This window comes from Embiotoca jacksoni, unplaced genomic scaffold (assembly GCF_022577435.1).
Source record: "Embiotoca jacksoni isolate LCO1_2020_lvr unplaced genomic scaffold, fEmbJac1.0.p SCAF_29, whole genome shotgun sequence".
Taxonomy (NCBI): domain Eukaryota; kingdom Metazoa; phylum Chordata; class Actinopteri; family Embiotocidae; genus Embiotoca; species Embiotoca jacksoni.
Window position 1 is genome coordinate 1,426,608 of NW_027185380.1, and position 14,300 is coordinate 1,440,907.

The 14,300-nt window shown below is 39.9% G+C and overlaps 1 protein-coding gene across 6 annotated transcripts in view; it reads left to right on the top strand.

Annotated features, from left to right (window-relative positions):
• Positions 1-14,300, top strand: part of sipa1l1 (signal-induced proliferation-associated 1 like 1) — a 74,933-nt gene that overhangs the window by 24,173 nt on the left and 36,460 nt on the right. For 5 of the 6 annotated variants that reach the window (XM_069161848.1, XM_069161846.1, XM_069161850.1 and 2 more), the window contains one exon: positions 8,326-8,395. The exons of the other annotated variant lie outside the window; for it this stretch is intronic. The gene's annotated coding sequence lies outside the window, so the exon portion shown is untranslated. The remainder of the gene's footprint in view (positions 1-8,325; positions 8,396-14,300) is intronic. 6 annotated transcript variants of the gene reach the window in all.

The following is a 14,300-nucleotide window of genomic DNA, read 5'->3' on the forward strand; positions in this document are numbered from 1 at the left end:
TGAAAATGCCAAAGACAAATGTTCTAGTTGTCCGACAGTATCAATAATAATAATGAAATATTTAAAACTTGGTGAATAATATAAATTGTAAAACATGAGGAGTAATCTGCTTTGAGATAAAAACTGGTGAGTAGGCGGCTCTTTTCTATGAGTCTGAAACGGCATGTTTTGTTCCAGTAAACGCTTTGCTTCTCTTTCTGTGTATTTCTTTGCCTCTCTCACTTCTCTTTCTTTCTCTCTCACCTCCTCCTCCAGCCAGCAATGCTGCTCTCCTCCCCTCCCCTCCCACACACACACACACACACACACACACACACACACACACACACACACACACACACACACACAGATACAGACACTACTATATTCACACAAGCATGAGGGGGAGTGGGTGAGGGGGAGTGGGTGGGGTGAGGGAGAGGGAGAGGGGAATGAGAAATGGTGTGGAGATTGAAAGAAAAACACACGAGGGAAACGCAGATGATCATAGAGATATATATTATTATAAATATGAATATATACATATTATAAATGATGGGGAGAGATAAAACAAAGTTTGTGTAAAAAAATCATTGTTGATTAAATGCTACCAGGCTCCCAAAGTGACACCCTTGGGCAATAGAGCTGTTAGTAGGGCTGTTACAATTATGACATTTTAATTCACATACAAATAATTGCGATTGACACTTTCAATTGTCGTTTTCTGTTTATTTTATGCCACTATTATAGTATAAGCCTAATCACAGTGTTTATAATACACATCCACTTTATGAAGAAGAAGAGCCATTTATTGGCTGTGGTGTTTAGTTTTGCAACTACAGCCATGTTAATGTCAATAGATTGTCGTTGAAATGCAGTCGAATATCAGAAGTTAAGCACCTTGAGATAAACCATCGGTGGCGCTTCTTCACTCGTGCCATTAAACCGCAGTAGAAGAAGAAGCGGGCGCAAAGAAATTACATCATTAAAAGAACGTCAGCCAAACTCGATGTGGAAATAGTAATAAAAACATCCAGCTTTTTTTTATACAGATGAGCAGAAACTATTCTGCTAAATTACTATGATTAGGTCAAATAATTGCCATCAGCTAATTATGTAATAACTGTGAGAGATCTAGCCATCAGATGTCTCATAATTATGAACACTGGAATCACTAAGTCCAAGGAACATTGTGCTATGAATTTGAGAAAATGTCTGTCTATCGTTTAACAAATGCAATTATTGTATTTATTAGTGTTGTTTCTGTTTACTTATGGTCTTAGGTGGCAATAGATTTTACTTATTTAAAAATGATAGCTAGTATTCGGCCTGATTAAATACCTTGGACCAGCTTCAAGCTATTGAAAGGCATTCTATTTTTTAACCTTGATGCCTTCAAGCTATAAAAATAGAAAACATTTTGCCCTGGAGCTTCAGGTTAACATGTGCTCAGTAAGACTGTCTATCAAAAATGTTATTGGTAGTATTTTACGTGCTGTAACAGCAGTTACATGTGGGATTGGGGGTAAATTGTCACAGAAATAGAAATCTTCATCAGTTTCCTGTAAGAGGAAATGGCACTGAGCAGTGTGTGTCTGTTCACATGGCATCGAGTCAAAAGTGACTGAAGTACCAATAATAGCAATATTTCTCACAGGAGGGAAAAGCGATGAGTTTGACTTTCGATATCAAGAAAGACTGTTAAAATAAAATCACATATTGTTCCACACAGCTGCTTTCATTGTGCTGCGGGATTATCTGAACAATTTATTTCACCAACATGCAACACTGGTTATGTAAGAATTTATGATTTTAACCTGAATCTAAATGATGTACATTAGCAGTCTGTTTCCAGTCTGGTACAATGGACTGCTGAGTCCCCATTGGCCCATAAACTGATGCCTGAATGGAAATAGACTGAACAGAGCACTCCTTTCCTGTCATATATTTGCCCTCATTTTCCAGGTTTTGTTCTGCTCTTAGAAAACGCCGCGCAGCCTTGACAGAGTTTCAGTGCTTGTTTTACCGACCTACATGTGTTTGCATGCATTGACACTGAAATGAAGGCTCATATCATAGTGGATGGCTCCACCAGCGCTTCCTCTGCCAGCTGCGTGTCTCTGGGTGAGATGCGAGGAGGGATGGACGGGTGAATGGAAAGAAAAGAGAGAGTGAGAGGATAGTTGACTTGATGGACTGATTCTACGCACTTACTTTCTGCATGCATCCTCTTTCCCACTTTCAGTCTCAGCATCTCATCTCCTCCCACATACTCTCACATTTGAGTGAGGAAAAAAAATTCTTCTCACTTCGATTATCTCCCCCTGTCTATCTCTGTCGCTCTCGCCGCCACTTCATTCTGGCCATTCTGTACCAATCGAACCCGCCTGCTGTGGGCACAAATGAGTCCCTCAGCAATCATACCACGTCCTCATTAGGTCTATTCTAGTGGTCCCGCCTTTCCTGCTTCATCCCTTTCCCCCCTGTAATTGGGCAAAAATCCTCTGCCTACCTGTCAGCAGCATCCCCGGTACAAATGCTGCAATTTATCCTTTCCTGCCACGAGGTCTATTAGCAGCATGTAGGTTTTCACAATGGCCTCGGCGTAACCATGGGTCATTGCTCGCCAATGTCGATTTCTGCAAATGGTGGTATCCTGTTGAATCAGATCTTACTCCACGACCACCTTTACTTTCTCATAGATAATAACTGTGGTGCAGCTTTAAAAAGGAAACTCTGTTCCTTCTTTTCAGGCTTTTCCAGGTCAAACTAGCTCATTATTGCTGTTGAAAAATATGACTAATAAAAGAAATGACAGGGTTGCTTGTTTCGGGAGGTTGCACGGATGATCTGGTGTAGGGCGCAGTAGTGTCTTAAAAACAAGCAATGAAACTTCCCCTTTTTGCTTCCATTGTGCACTTCTGTTAAGAGTTTGTGTTTTTACAAGATAAGCCTGTTGTGAGGCTGTATTCACATAGCATCTTTATAGCAGACGTCACAAAGCCAGACGCTGTGGGTATAAAAATACACGGTATTAAAAGAAAAACGATTTGTTTCAAATCAATAAAAAGTTAAACCTTGAATCAAAGCGTGCTCGTCGTAATGTAAACCGAGTACGTGTTACAAAAACAGCAGAGTAGTGTTAACGTAACCCGACACTTCAGCAAACAATCGGCTGTTTATTGTGGTATTGCAGAACCAGGTTGTAAGTGGTTTTCTTTCTTTAAAAAAAAAAAAAAAAATCACCCTCACCCAGACTTGAGTCTTGACTTTGGCTGGCTCGCAGATTCCCCGTCCGACCTGTCACTTCCTCCGGGGAAGCAGGAAGTGGCTGAGATGTTTTTCCTGTTGGAATGTGACACAGCTTCCTCGGCAAAAGCTCAAGCTGGCACAGCTCAGGGTGTGAAAGCAACAGAAAGGAGCAGGGTTTCCTTACGATGTATTCAGTGCACATTACAGCCACCCGTGCTGAACTGTTACTTTTCCCACATTTTTTTTTTTTTTTTTTTACATAAGGGCTAAACGGCTCATTAAATGAAGGCCCGTCTCTTTTTCCAGTTCGCTCTTCCGATAAAATTCTTCCATTTACTCTCGTGTCTTGTGACATGTGTAGTTGGTTTGTGGCCATTGTGCAAAGTAGATGGTATTGTGTAGTGATTAGACATCTATGCTCTGTTAAACACGTTTCTTTTATCTCCAGTAAATTAACACACACAAGACGGAAAAAATAAAAACCTAATTAAGCTGTCTAATTTCCAAAACACGAGCCTCTCCTCACCTAAAACATCCGAACGATGGGGGAAAAATGTCGAAATCAGTCCCCAGCACCTGCATCTTGACGACTGTTTGGTAAAAGCTCAAATTTGGGTGCAGAGAAATGCCCTTTTTGTGCGCATGGGGTTAAAATGCTTTAAAATTGAACAGATTTCATGTGGATCAGGTGGATTTAGCTCAGGTAGGACGCTGCAGATGTAATCTTTGTTTTCTTTATCCATATTTGCGCTCCTTATTTGCCATCTTTCATGCCTGTAATTTCTCACCTGCTGTCCCTCTGTCGGGCTGTCTAGCCTCCTCTTTCTTCTTGTGTACTGTAGATACCACGCATAACAAGTACTGAGGAGTGAGCTGCCTTCGTTCTCAGTCCTACTCACTCCTCTCTTACTGCAGTGCTGTTCCAGCCCACGCAGAGCTGCGCCATTTTGGAAGTCTGCAGTTCAATTCTGATGGCTGTAAATCATGGCTCTCTCTCTCGCTGGCCAAAGAATTCACCTGTTCTGTGAGGCAATGGATTTGCTCTCAGGACTTTTCTCATTTGATTCAAAACGCGCATTGTGTTGCCAGTTAAAAGGGAGCCTGACATTACAGAATTACAACCGAGCAAGTGAGACCATGTTGAGATGTACTTACTGCTGGGAAACATGTAATTATCATCTACGTTTCTGTTTCTGTCTCTTCCTCTCCACCCCATTTCTGAATTATTGTATACCAGTATTTTGTGATACATCAGTGGAAAGCATCAAGATTTTCTTTTTAAATATGGATTGTAGATTTGTTCTCATATATTTGTTGCCATACTGTGGGATTGTCACTGTATCAAGTCGTATAATTAGAGTAGCAGTTTTCTTGCCAATTACAAGATTTTTTTTGTTTTGTTTTTTGCTTTTTAGTTTTGATGATAGGGCTGTGGTTTGGTTTACTCCTTTACTCCGTTTCTCTCACTTCCATTTGGTTTTTCTATTTTCCTTTCTTCCAAAATGTCCCTTTCTAAAACTCCCCGCTTTTTAAATTCATTTACTTTCTCATCTGCTCCCTGCGTATCTCTTTCTTCATCCTCTTTCTCAACGCCCTCACTTCACTCCCTTTCTTTATCTCTCTACAGTACATCAGCCCCCAGCCACCATGTTAATTACACCACAGTTCGTTTTCTCTATTATTCACCACTCTGCTATTTCTGTCACCCTCACTGCTGTGCCTGCTTTTGCTACATTGCCAGCATTTTGCTTGGGGTCTGCAGTGGCTGTTGAGATGAGGAGGGGGCGTGTTCTGGTACCCGATTCAACAACAAATGATTGTTTAGCGTCATCTGATTGGCACAGATTAGAGGGCTCTCGGTGGCGGTGCAGAGGTGGTTCTTGCAGAAGACCAGGCGCACTCGCCGGCTGTTTGAACACTGCAGACTGAGCCATTTGCCGAGGATGTGTATGACTTTTTCATTGAACTTAGGAATGTAATTGAATGGACAAAGACATGAACACAAAAATGGGTAGGAGTGCTCACATAAAGCCAAGTTTCACCTGATTAATGGTTGTATTTTTTAACAATGCTGCCTCACTGCTGAGGTCAGAACAGCCTCCAGACAGCCGAGACAAGTAGGAGTACAAAAATAAATTCTTAAATGCAAATCAGTTCCTAACTGAACAGTTGAACATTGATGCACAAAACCTCTTAATCGTTTTCCCAGATGCTTTCTTAAAGTAATGATATACCTCTGTCTGACTGATTACTTTTACATACTTTGGAATACTTTGGAAAAGAGTAATTACCGGATGAATGTGATAAACTTGATATTTTTTTTAGATGTACTAGTTTTAACAACTGCACAATGTGCTTGATGAACACGCATCTTTATTAAAATCCCACTTTAAAAAAAAAAAAAATCTTCTTTTGCCAGTATTGCTTCAATCCCAATGTTAAGTGGCAGCACAGCCCATCACTAACGGGCACGCGCACACGCACACACACACACACACAGACACACACACACACACACACACACACGGACACGCACACACACAGACACACACAGACACACACACAGACACACACACACCGTGCAGCTACTGCCAAATCCCTCTGAATCTGAGGAGCCTGAACAGTGTCCTTCAGACATGACGCCTGCAGCTCGGTTAGTTTCAGTTGCTTATTTTTTAGGCACCGGAGGGCTATGGTAAATGGATTGGAACCTCTCAGATAGGACCTTCATTCAGCCTGTGTGTGTGTGTGTGTGTGTGTGTGTGTGTGTGTGTGCCTGAGAGCATGCATGTGTTCTCCACTGTTTACTTATTTATTGTCCCCTGCACTGTAGACACCTGAGTGAACAAGGTGTGACAGCATGCATTTTTCAGTAAATGTCTGGAAGTGCTGAAGAGTCGGTAACGGGGAGAAACAGCTGCTTGTCAGGTGTGCAATGCGGAGACTCTTGGCTAATTACACATTACATATCACATTTATTAAATATCTGTAGTGGTGCTCTTAATCACTGATAGCTGGTTTTAGTTATCTGTATTGCAGTCAGATTAAACACAGGAAATGAGTATATAGCAAGAGCGGTGGTGGGTACCATGGCTTGACAGATAACATAAAACTCAAACAGATGTTCTGAGTAGTTCAGGGAATTTCAAAGTAAAAACAACACACATGTTGCCAATTAACACGACAGACTTTTTTTAAATCAACATCTAAAACACGTGGGCCTTATTATTCATGAGATGTCTCGTGTGTGTGTGTGTGTGTGTGTGTGTGTGCAGTAACATTAAAAGGAAAAAAATGGAGAAGCAACTGTTCAAATTTTCATAATGGTGACCTTTATCATAATGAACCATTTGGAAAGGAATTTAAATTCAACTGTCTGTTTGTACTTAGATTTGGCTGTCACCTGTCTCATGGATGGGTAGACAGCCAGAACCAAATGTACTTGTTATTGAATAACACTCCTTCAGCGAAATGACATGAAACAGAATAATTCACAAGGCTCAATATTCTGCCATCATAACGGCACAAACTGCTGACGCTGCACAAACCATCAAATCTGGGGTGAAAAAGCCAAAACAACTGCAGACTGTGAAGTCCTCTTGAACCTGATTAGTTTTCCATTTTTTTCAATGACAATAAAGGAATTCTGATTCTGATTACTGCTTTGAACATTTTGTTATCCATTTAACCACTGAAACACTTTAACCAGTGCAGTCATCATGAATATTGAGCTATCTGTGCTGATTTTCTGCAAAAGTATTGGGAAGCACAATGCAGGCTCCATTTTGAATAACTCTATTTCCAAGTTGAGACAGGCTCGCATTCTTTTGTATGAAGTGACATCTCAAATGTGCATAAAGATTAGAGAGCAGTTACATCATTGTTATTAGCCTATAAATAACAGATTAGCCTGAAGGGAAAAATCACTCGTACCTATCTACAGCCCCTCCCCTCCCTGACCCCTCCACCCTCCCTAAAATCCTCTCTGCTTGCATAAATAATAGATCAGCTTGTCACGAGGGCAGTTGGCTGTATGGATCTGATTCATCAGAGCTCACACGACCCAGATACTGTCCTGCGCGACTGGTTCAAACATCATGGCAAAGAGCGTAGTTGTTTATTTTCTGGGTTTCAGACGGATATATACTCAGTTTAGCTGTGGGAACAATGCAAAGATGCTCACACATGCTCGCACACAGGGGATGTAGGAAGGTCTTAGCCATTTGTAACATTTTTGTTCACTGCTATCCTTAAACACTGAGTGGCACATATCTTTAGTCCCTCTCCTCTAGATCCCCATCTGTTTTTCCTCCCCACTGTCACTGTCATCTCTTCCTTCCCACATAGAAAGAGGCATCGTCAATAGCTGTTAATCCAGAGTACAGTGTTTGTACAGCGTGTTGCACATCTTTACAGACACATGGCACCTAAAACTTTGCACTCTGAAGCGAACAAACCAACAAGAAAAATGTCTAATTCTAAAATATCTGACAAAAAAAAAAAATCAATTCTGTACATGGAGACAATGAACGTTTTTTTAAACATCTATTCGGGGTCTTTGTTTCGTCCGATCAATATTAAAAACACAATACAACTCAACATCGTCACAAACTACAGCCTCCAAAATTACTAAACTAAACAATCTAAAAAGGTTTTAGGCAAAATCATGATCACCTGCATGAAGGTATAATGCATTATAGGGCTGTTTTGCTGTTTTTTTTTTTAATACGTATCGGACTGCATTAGTTTTTGCTTGATACTTCCAATAAAATGGCAACTGAGTTTAATTTGCAGCAAAGAAGTTTCCCCTGAAAAGTTTTATCTTTTGCATTGATGGACGCAGCATAAAACAATTCATTGTGATTGGACGCACAATATAGAAGAACAATATAATGCACAGGAAATACAGGACGCTCCCATCTATACTTTCTATACTGTCTGAGCACACGTCGTCTGCAATGACTCAGATTTTACTCTATTTAGCCGGCTAACAGTAAATCCAGTCCTTTAGTCTCCCAAAGGTAGACTTGATATTCATCAGCTGATAAAATATTACTGATCCTAACAACATTCAACTTTATCTTTCTCTTTTAGGTGCTTTCTGTGTTCAAGGGATCGAGACGCTCAAAGACAAAGGAGAGCCTTTTTTTTTTAACTAGTCCAGGTAAGGTTTTAACATTTTTATATAAAACAGGTGCATGTGCCAGTTTACAAGAAAAAGGCTCTTAATAAATTACGAGTTACAATGAAACTAATGTCAGTGGAGTTATGAAGCTGCTGCTGAAACGGAGGTATGAAGCAGAGCGGTCACAGGGATCGAAAAAGTCCACATGTACGACTTGACAAATAAGACCATACCTGTGACTGCAGTACTGTGACCCTAACCCTAACTCTAACCCAATCCATAAATTGACAGCCACTTACTGTAACTATTGTTACACACACACACACACACGCACGCACGCACGCACGCACGCACGCACGCACGCACGCACGCACGCACGCACGCACCCTCCCACACCGTCCCCCCCTCTCATCACTCAAATCTCTACGCTCATCTCTTCCCACTGCCGTTCTGTGGTCGTTGTGGACAGGGAAGTGCCACAAAACACAATTTCAACAATTTCACACTCGAGACAAAAAGACAACAGCCAACTTCAGAGCACTCAAAAATCCCCTTTTACATTTTGGTGAGCCAGAGAGTAGACCCCACCCCACTGCCAACCTATGCAGAGGCAGAAAAAAAATAATACAGCAAATCACATTTATCTTTCCACACAATTACAATTTCACTTTCAAAGGCTCTGAGCTGAAACTCCGACACTTTGGACTGCCTGCTGCCTGGCAGCTTTCAAAGAGAATAATGTTTGATTTTTTTTTTTTCCTCCTTATCTTCCCTCTGTGTCTTGGCCTGCCATTTCCTCATCTACGCTCGGATGAGCTGAGATGAAAAAATATTTGTCTTTCAAACGGCTGCATAGCATTTAAAAGCACTAGGCCACTGTTGTTGCATTTTAAGACACGAGGGGTTTGATCTTCCTCCGTTTCATTTAAAATTTTGGTTTCGGGGTCGTGGTCGGTGGAGAACACTCTCCGCTGATGTGTTTGTGCAGTGCAATATCAGAGAACACTTGCATTACAACTTTGAATCTTTCTGCGTACTTCATATTCAATGAAGTTTGGAAATGACTGAAGAGTTTGATGCTTTCCCATCTAGGCTGACACAAACTTTAAACTAGCTGACAACTGAGAGCCACTGATGCCGCTGAGCCTGGGAAAGATGACATGGGTGTGAAAAAATAATGTGACGCAACACTCCTCATCATCTGCGCCCTTTGTTTATGTTATTTGTGTGTGAGACAGGGAAAGAGACACTTGGAGGTGCACACTAAACGCCTTAGTCATATTCTGGATCTTTTCCATGTTTTCTTTTCCACGGGCTCTTTGCGTAACCTGCAGTGGCTTTATACTCACTTGTAAACGTCTTGCCATAATGGTTACACCTATTCCCAGCAACACTTTGTGAGCAGGTGTCCGAGAGGACATGCCGTCAACGTTTAAGTCAGTGCCTTTCCATGTAGGACTTGTATTGTACGCACAGCAATCCAAAAAGAAGGATCAGTTTTTCAATCTATACTTAAGAGGCTTCTTCTAAAAACATGGTTTTGTGCCCTCGGCTCCACAATACAATAAACATACTGATTGTTTCTATTTGAATACAGTAGAGTGTTTTTTTTTTAGTAATAAATAAACACTTTATATGGACGTTTATAGCTACATTCGTGCAATGTTTGCCAGCTGCAGCTTCCTCGACCAAAGTTTACAGCGGTTTGAAAGCAGGTTAGTGGTCCTTCTTCTTCCACTCCGTAGCCAAGATGGCGACCATTGAGGGTGATAAAGTGTTTCACACTAAATTTTTTGACCGTTGCTTGACACCATCCACGTACTCATTGTGCACTGCATGTTACTGTACAAAGTGTTAGTAGAAGTAGCTGATTGAGACAGACGGTTGACTCGGGTGTGGCCCGTCCTTGCAACACACCTCTGACACTCTGTGCGGGAGTGCTTGTCACAATGTCCAAAGGCTTTTCGTTCCTCCTCCTTGTCTCCTACAACCGCTTGCAGCCTGGGCTGGGCCACAAACTGTTTCTGTTGTGAGGTTGTGCATCTCGGAGATATCATGCAGTGTTGTCAGGATTTACAAACACACGACGTGACTTGACTTGACTCACCAGCTGGTGTGGTAATGATGTCTGTCTGGGGAAACCGGTATATAATTGTCAAAGATTAAGTACCGTAAAAGACAGCACATGGCGCTCATAGGTTTCTGTTTCTTCTTTAATTTTATAAAAGCTTTGTTGTTCACTTTTCTCCCATGCCTCTGAACTTCTGTCATCTAATATCTGCTTTATTATTTGCTAATTGCAGAGCTGGGAAAACTATCCATTTTCTTCAGCACAATACAGACTGATTAATGAATACAGAATACTAATCCGCATGGCAATTGTCTAAAAATATGAACTTTCCAAATTACAGTATTTCCCACGATGGAGAGAGGAAATGGATGAAAAACGGTTTCAGTTTTTGCACCTGAGCACACCTTGCTTGCACACAAACTGTATACAGACACACACACTTGCACTCACAGACCCTTCTGCTCCACTTTCTGTGCCCTCTCTTTTTTAGAGCTTTTTATGGCTGTCTCCTGTTACTGTGCAGCACTAGCCGCTCTGTCAGTCAGTCAGTCAGTCATCTCATCTGCTCTGTAATTTACAGGTGTGCATGAGTCACTGTGTGCTGGAGCAGATTCATAGTCACACCGTGATGGGCACCGGCACACCTGTGTCTGCCCGACAACAACCTCAGACGGTGCCAGCCAGAAACATCTAGAAAAATATTTAGCAGTACTATAATATGCATGTTTTGGGATCACCAAGTTGACAATAATGACGCATTTAACTCATTTGTGAATTAATTCATAGTTATTTTCATTTATTGATCATCAATGTTTTGAGTAATACTTCATTTTACAGTCTCATAAAATTGAGTTTTGCCAACCTGCCTGGTTTTCTTTAATCCACTAAATATAAAATTAGATTAAACTGTAAATTCAGAGGAAGATTCTTGGAAATAACATTTGTAAATGACAAGCATAAATTAAATTATACCAGAATATTTCCAGGAAACCGAGGGTCTCTTAGTACACAGCCTTTCATCTGAAAATATGAAATGTGGCGATAGGGCAGCATATGATTAATGAAAAGAAATGTCATGAAATTATTATTTGCATGGGTTTAATTGAAACAGCAATTGCTTGTGAATGCAATAAATCTAATTTAATTAGAAAACTGTCAAAGTCGTGTCTCTCGTTTACCCACATTATAATTGATTTAAAAAAAAAAAAAACTCCCTCAGTAATTCTTTGTAGGAAATGTGCTTGGAAATGATTTACAAATTAGAGGTCAGTGACGTAAAACATGTCATATCTGGTGACTGGTAATCATGAGGTCATAATCACTTCACTGTTGGGTGATTTGCTAATCAGACAATTACACTGACTTTGTCATGATAAAATCTTTGACAGCGGTTTCCTCTCAATATGGGAATATTCCATGGGAACGCGCAATAGTTTCCATGAATCAAAAAACAATCATTCACCGTTAGATTCAAATAAACAAAAAAACGAAGGAAAAAAAACGACATTTGAATAGTAATGTTTCTTCAGCAGAACATGGGAATAATGTTTTAAACTGGCGTTTATTGGAGGCAGGCAGCCGTGCAAAGTCTTAAGTCTCTGCTAACTTTGTCAATTGTATTAGTTATTTCTGATGCTACTTGTGCTATTCCCGCTACACATATGAATAATAATGATTATGATTACAATAATAGTAAAGATAATACATCTGATCAGTTCAGTACTAAATACAGCTGCAGTATTATTCAGAGGACTCATTCACATCTTAAATCTGTCATGAAACAATACTTAAAGGTCCATATGTATGTTGTAAGAGTTACTAGCCTCCGTAATGACTCCTCTCCAAATTGGCTGTGAATTGATCCCCTCTCAGCTCGACTCCAATGTAAGACATGGGAGACAAAATCTGCAGTTGTGCAAAAATATGTTTTATGATTAAGCAGTCTTTAGGGTCAAATAAAGTATCGTGCAAAGATAGTCTTTTGGCTCAAATTCCCCCCGGAGAGAATTGGCTCATAAATGTGCTCTCCTATGAATTACCAGATTTGTATCCAATATAAAATGCTCCAACGACGCTCTCATCGTGTGGTAATGTTGTGCTTGTGGTCCCAGCCATTATCATCTGTAAGGAGCACATAAGTCCCTCTGACAGTTTCCAGTCAAGTGTGCCAACAAACAACCTCGGCAGCAATTAGCTGCATTGAGCAGTAATGCTACATATTTACCTAAGGAATCGACCTCGTTTAGACACTGCTAAAGGTTACAGAGTATCTGTCAGTGTAATTGGTCCTCAGCGACGGCAGAGAGGCACACAACGCCACATTCATTCATTTCAATTCCCAGTCTTCCAACCTAACATACAGTTTAATCCTCTGCCCATTCACTGTTCTCTAACTCTTGTTCTCTCTTTCACTTCATTTCTCTCATTAGCTCCAACTCTCATTAAATGAGTACCACCCAGTCCTCAGTGGAATAATAATAATAATAATAATTAAAAAAAAAGGGTAGTTATTGAGGATACACTTTTTGGTGTAATTTTTAAGGCATAATTGGCTCATAGTGTATTGTAGCAATGTGTTGCCATTTTGGGACTTCTACTCTTCTACTTTTATTTGGGATTGTAAAAAGGGGTGAAATCATTTGTTTTTCTTGATGGCTTTAAAAAAAATATGCCTGGATGAAGGGCAATGTGACGGTATTAAACCACATGTCAGTCATGTGTATTTTATTTGGATCTTTACACAATTTCCCCTAGCCTCTAATGTGGCCAACCAAACTCCTCATGGTGCCTCATCTACACAGTACAATCAATTATGCTAAAATAATGAAAAATAACTAGGAATGGTGTAGAGAACTAGTCTTAATCAGAGTTTCATTAACAATGAAGTATTTAGAATTGTATATACAGGGTTTGTATACAAATGGTAAAATCAAATACAATGTTTGTTCTGTTTTTACATAATGTTCAAGCCTAACATATTTTCTGTAAATTAAGCAGTTTCTATGTAAATTTCTGGCACTTATTTGTACTGATTAGAAAATCATTTGTTGTCTTGCTTCCATCATTTTGGGGAAACAAAATGGAATTTGCTGTTATTTGGTAAAAGAAGCCACTTATGATCAGCTACAAAGTCAGTAACGCTATCAGTGTGTACCGTTATGCACATTCTTTTGCAGTGAGTCTTCAGATTGGCTGTTGTGGACAAGAATGCTACTTGTGCAACAAGGGCTGTTATCACTCAAACAACCTTTCTGTCTAATAGAGATACTGGAGCTCTGATCTTGTTAGTTTCACTGCTCTGATTAATTAAAAACTACCAGCATTGATGTGCCTTAAACAAAACCGCAATTGCCAAATTTTGTCCATAATGACAAAATCTGACTGTATTTTTTGAAACAAATTGTCTTAAATAGTATACAAGAGAGAAATGTTATTCCATACCATTTAAAAAGTAAAGCGCGTTAGGCAACATATTTCCTCAAAGTTGTGCATTTAAAACTTTTCTTACCTATTTGGATAAATGGAATTTTGGTTATTGTGCAATGTTGAATCTGTTATTTATCATTTTGTTCATGTGAGTCAGATTGAAGGACCTTTGGAAAAAAAAAAAAAAGAGAAGCTGAACCACCAGTCTGCATTGGTTTGAAGACATGGCAGTTTAGATATTTAGAATAAAGTAAAAAGCTTGAATGATTTTGCTGGTTTAATTTTTTTTATTTATTTATGCTAATATACCAGTTGAGACGACGCGTGAAAATGATCTCGCAGCAGGTTTATTGTCAGTTTTAGATCTACAGATAACTGAAAGGCCTCTTTAGGATATCAAAAGCATTCTGCCAAGAAAATCCTAGGCACAACATTTACCAACACCTT